The sequence below is a fragment of the Phascolarctos cinereus genome, unplaced genomic scaffold (genome assembly GCF_003287225.1).
Source record: "Phascolarctos cinereus isolate Bilbo 61053 unplaced genomic scaffold, phaCin_HiC Scaffold_9;HRSCAF=440, whole genome shotgun sequence".
NCBI classification, from domain to species: Eukaryota; Metazoa; Chordata; class Mammalia; order Diprotodontia; family Phascolarctidae; genus Phascolarctos; species Phascolarctos cinereus.
The window spans coordinates 80,634-86,581 of NW_027556402.1; the positions used below are offsets into that span (position 1 = coordinate 80,634).

At 42.9% G+C, this 5,948-nt stretch overlaps 1 pseudogene; it reads left to right on the forward strand.

Annotated features, from left to right (window-relative positions):
• Positions 1-297: 297 nt before the first annotated feature.
• On the forward strand, positions 298-863 carry LOC110203137 (cytochrome c pseudogene; annotated as a pseudogene).
• The last annotated feature ends 5,085 nt before the right edge of the window (positions 864-5,948 follow it).

Below are 5,948 nucleotides of genomic sequence, written 5' to 3' on the forward strand. Positions count from 1 at the left end.
ACCAAATTGAAAAGTGAATGACAGAAGTCAGGTGTAAAAGTAGTGGAAAGGTAGAGGGGAGCTGGGTGATGAAGGCCTTTGAGTGACAGCAGAGCCGTTCTCATTTGCTCCCGGAGGTGCTAGGGGAGCCCCTGGAGTTCTTGAGCAGGGGTGACATGGTCAGACCTGGGCTCTCAGCTCCTGTAGTCAGGGCAAGGGAGATACCTCACCAGCCAGAAAGGCAGTTTGCACTTAATCTGACATAAAACACTTAAAAAGTTATATCCTTTTAACAAAATGATCCAAGCTGAATTTTAGATTCTCATTTTAAATCCATCACAAAGAGGCAAAGTGTCTTGGGCCGGCGGCGGGTTCAGTTGCACCGATGCCGGTTACATAGTAGTGGGTACGGCATGTCCTTGGGCAGAGGAAGCGCGAGTCGGAGCGAGGCAGCGACGGAGCGGGCGAGTGCGGGGCTGTGGGCTGAGCCGAATTCACCATGGGTGACTTGGAGAAGGGCAAGAAGATCTTTGTTCAGAAGTGTGCTCAGTGCCACACCGTCGAGAAGTGGGGCAAGCACAAGACGGGGCCCAATCTGAACGGCCTCTTTGGCCAAAAGATCGTCCAGTTTCCCGGCTTCTCCTACACAGATGCCAACAAGAGCAAAGGTATCATCTGGGGAGAGGATATGCTGATGGAATACCTGGAAAACCCCAAGAAGTATATCCCTGGAACCAAAATGATCTTCACAGGCATTAAGAAGAAGGGAGAAAGGGCAGACTTGATAGCATACCTTAAGAAGGCCACCAATGAGTAATAGTTGTCTGCTGCCTTATTTATTATAAAAAGGAGATGTCTCTCGTAATGAGATTGCTTTTCTTTTTTTACCTATATCCTAACAATCCTATTTAAATTGGTTTCATCAACCAGAGATTTTTGATCATGAATGGCTGTTTAAGAATTTTGGTCAGCAGTCCTAATAAAGGAATGGACATAATTACAGCCACAACTGAGCTGTCACACTTTTCTGTTTCTTTTAGAAGATTTTTATTAGAGGTAATGTGCTCCACCTCTGTCTTGGAAAGTTTTGATTGAATCTGGCTTCTTTTACTAAGCAATAGGGGAAACCTACTTGATAGTTTCATATGACTTTTACCTGCAGTGTGTTGGGGAGGGTGGGGGGGTTATATTTTGGAAAGAGTTGTGCCCCAGCCTGTCCAAAGGCAAGGTCAACTGAATCAAGACAAACCCACAAATTTCCAACTTAAATTCCCTAACTTTCCATTCAAAAATAGCTTAATTACAATGATTTGATTAAATACTGCCTTTAAATTGTTGAAAGGCATTTCAGTGTATTTTATTCTCTAACAATCCAGAGTAAAGAACATCCCATCACACTGTGGGTGATCTTTGAATTGGAGCTGTGATAGGACCTTCTGCTGAGTTGTTAAGTACCTGTTAAGCTCACTTGTACCTTAGGATTCACTTTTAAGACCTGTTGAATTTAAAGTTTGCCGACATGTTCCATAGTATGTGAATGGTGTTAAAACTGACTTGGGTTCAGCTGTAAATGGTGTGATTGTAAGAATTCAGCAATTAAACACTTGTCAATATAAAAAAAAAATTGTCTTGGGCCAAACCATGTAACCCTAAATATCACAAAGTCATAAAAATCGAGGTCTTCCTCACAAAACATAAAAATGATCTTCCCAGAAGCAGATTCTGAATGAGGGTAAGAGGAAATGAGCCCCAACCTGCCCTTCTCCTACCTCCCCCTCCTGGCCCAGGGGCAAAACTCTGGAGTAGCACCCCAGCTGCTGCAGAGACCTGCATTGTGTAAAGGGCTGAACTGATTTATGGAACAGCAGGGCTGGAGGGACTCTAGAATCACCCAGGCCAGTGTTCTTATTTACAGATAGGGAAACTGAGGTTCACAAAGGGGCAGTCATAGTCACTGGCTCTCCCTTCTGCTATACCCCCCAGCATTTCCTCATCCTATCCCTGTATTTTGGGGGATTATCTCAGCCTGTCCAGCAGACTATGAGACAGTCCAAGCTGGTTAGCAGCAGGGAGCACTTTCCCTACAGTGGCAGGGGTATCTTCTTATGCCTGCCCCATGCAGCAGCCCTGTCAGGCCAGGGCAGCTCTTTAGGCTGCCTCTCCCCTTGTGCAATGGCCCTGCCCTCCCCTCTGGCTACTGCTGGCTTTGGCACTACCCAGACTGGTAAGCAGAAAAGCTCGCGGGTGGGAGCCACACCGGTTGTCTCTGCAGGCAGTCATTGCCCTACTACCTAGCTGCTGCCTGGTTTAAATTTCAGGAAGAGTGGCTCCTTCCTACAGGACATGCCCAGGCCCCCCAGCATCCCCTGGGTGATCTCTTGAATGGAGAACAGCAGCTGCTTTGCCCTAACCCTAATTGCACATGGGCTTTCCTGAGCCCCTCAGAAGGCTAGAATCTACGAATGATGGTAGTAAAGTAGACAGGGGAGCCCTAAGGGTAGAGCCAAAAGGTTCTGGGAAAACCTGGCTCCTGGAATGGGCATGCCCTTCAAGAAGCCAAGAGCCTGATTGAAGGTATCCTTCCTTCCAAAATATGGCTCAATGAAATATTCATAGCAGCTCTTTTTGTAGTGGCAAAGAATTGGAAATTGAGAGGATACCCATCAATTGGGGAATGGCTGAGCAAGTTGTGGTATATGAATGTAATGGAATACTAATGTTCTATAAGAAATAATGAACAGGCTGACTTCAGAAAAACCTGGGAAGACTTATATGGTCTGATGCTGAGTGAAGTAAACAGAACCAAGAGGACTTTGTATACAATAGCAGCCACGTTATGCAATGACTAAGAATGTTAAACTGAACCCTTCTCAGCATTACGAGGATCTAAGACATCTCCAGAGGCATCGGGATGGAAAATGCTGTCCATATCCAAAGAAAGAACTATGGAAGTCGAATCGCTGTCACTTATTTTTACCTTCAGTTGAGTTTTGTTTCATCTTTCTGATGGTTCCTCCTATTGGTTTTAATTTTTACTTACAACTTCACTAATGTGAAAATATGTTTAATGGGTATGTAAATGTAAAGCCTATGTCAGATTGTGTGCCGTCTTGGGAAGGGTGGGGGGGGAGAAAAAGGGAGAAAAAATTTTCAACTCAAAAGCATATGGAAAAAAAATTTAAAAAAAAGAAATACAAAAAAAAAGAGAAAAAAAACAAAATATGGCTCAATACTAAGAGCCATGGAGTCAGCCTGTGCTGGTAAATGTTTAATATACAGCTCTCTAGCAATAGAGTCAGCCTGTGCTGGTAAATGTTTAATAACCAGCTCTCTAGGAAAAAAGAAATGTGTGCAGGACAGATTTTTAAGTCACACCTGCAGTAACATTTTCCCTATCACATTCCTAAGTCTAGAAAATCGACAAAACAACAAATCCAGCCCTGATTTCTAGCAATTGAACACTTCCAAGATAAAAATGCTCACATTGGAAATTGAACCTTTCCCTCTGGAGTTTGCTCTGGCACACTCTTGAATGATTACAATTCAGAAGACCCGGGCTGTTATTCTGGTAACAATGCTAACATGGTGCCCTTGGTCTTGGTCTCAGTTTCCTCTTTAGAAAATGGGGACAATCAAACCCACTGGGCCTGCCTTACCAGGATATTGTGGGATGAAATGAGACAATGAATCTGTATACACTCGAATGCACTGAGATTGTTTATAAATGGGACAGCCAAGGGCATGGTGGATCTAGATGGAGTTGGTGGTTTTTGTTTATCTTTCGTTTTCCAAGAGGAGTCTGACTTCAGGGAGGTGCTGCCATGACATGCAAATGAATTGGATTTAAGTGAGGGATGACTGTGCAAAGTCACCAGCCTCAGTTTCTCCTCTAGAGCTATCTGGGTCCAGCAGCAAGATATAGATCAAGATGACTGGAGAGAGTCCTGGCTGGAGTTGGAGCCAGACCCTGAAAGACCTGCGTTCAAATCCAACCTCAGAACCTCATTAGCTTTGTGATCTTGAGCAAGTCTTTTACCTCCTCTCTGTCTCAGTTTTCTCCCCTGTAAATTGGAAGAAAAAATAGTCCATACCTCCCAGGATTGTTCTTTCTATTATTGATGCTAGCTGTCATTATAATCTGAGGTCCCATTATCATTATTGTAATTTTAATTTATTATATTAAAAATTCACTTATTGAGTAAAGAGATACAAGAGCTGGCCAGACTTCTTCTTTCCTGAGCCTGGAAGCTGTCCACTAGCACACCTGTCATATAAGGGCAGGAATTCAAAGCAAAGGTAAAAGAATGACCCAGGGGCTACCTCTCTCCCATGCATTTATTATCTGCCCTTTATTTATTTGCATGGTGGCCTAAAGCATCCAGAGGGCATGGGGGGAGGTCCAGTTGCCCCAGCTCCACCCCCAATCATCCTAGAGCTCAGTGGATAGAACATTTGTTCTGGAGTCAGGAAGACCTGAGTACAAATGTAGCCTCAGAAACCAGGCTGTCTAGTAGATAGAGGTCACTAGCAAGTCAATTCACCACTGCCTGCCTAAGTTTCCCCATCTGCAAAATGGGGATAATAATAGCACTTACCTCCCAGTCCTGATGTGAAGATCAAATGAGATAATATTTGCAAAGCACTTAGCACTCTGCCTGACACACAGTAGGAGCTTAATAAATGTGTCTTTCCTATTGATTAGAAAAATGCCCATTAAAACAACTCTGAGGTACCACATCACATCTATTAGATTAGCTAATATGATGAAAAAGGAAAGTGATAAATGTTGGAGATGATATGGAAAAATTGGAACACTAATGCATTGTTGGTGGAGTTGTGAATTGATCCAATCATTTGGGAGAGCAATTTGGAACTCTGCCCAAAGGGCAATCAAACTGTGCACACCTTTTGATCCAGCACTACCACTACTAGGTCTGTATCCCAAAAAGGTCATAAAAAAGAGAAAAGGACCCCCATGTGCAAAAATATTTATAGCAGCTTTTTTTGTGGTGGCAAAGAATTAGAAATTGAGGGAATGCCCATCAATTGGGGAATGGCTGAGCAAGTTGTGGTATATGAATATTAATGGAATATTATTGTGCTATGAGAAATGATGAGCAGGATAATTTCAGAAAAACCTGGAAAGACTTACATGAACTGATGCTGAGTAAAGAGAGGAGAACAAGGAGAACATCGTACACAGTAACATCCACACTGTTTGATGGACTGACTTTAATAGACTTGACTCTTCTCAGCAATGCCAGGATCTAAGACAACTCCAAAAGACTCATGATGGAAAATGCCATCCACATCCAGAGAAAGAATTGGAGTATGAATGCAGATTGAAGCATTTTCTTTTCACTTTTTTTTTCTTCAGGTTTCTTTGTTTTGTTCTGTGTCTTCTTTCACAACATGACTAATGTGGAAATGTATTACATAATTGCACATGTATAATGTATATTGCCATCTTGGGGAAGGGGGAGGGGAGGGAGAGAGTAAAATTTGGAACTCAAAAATCTTTCAAAACATGAATGTTGAAAATTGTCTTTACATGTAATTGGAAAAAATAAAATACTATGTTTTTTTTTAAATGTGTCTTTCCTTTTACCATCACCCCTTTCATGGTTTTGTTGAATGGAAATCCTGAAATGGCCAGAGAGTAGAAAAACTGGCAATCTAGGATGCAATAGGAATTAAAAGGAATATCCTAATCCCTGGTCAGGGATTTGACTGAGTTCTGGTATCTCTGATTGGCGTAGGAGAGGTGGTCAAGAGAATAGACGTCATCTCTGCCTAGGGCTCTTGCCCAATGCCTGCCTCAGTAGGAGGAGTGGAGGTTATCCAAAGCCCTCAGCTGGGCACAGAAGTAGCTTTGGCTCCTGCTTCCCCAGCACACACACACACAAATTAATAACCACCACCTCCAGAGATGGTAGGATAGAGCAATATATGACCCAGTCAATAATGTT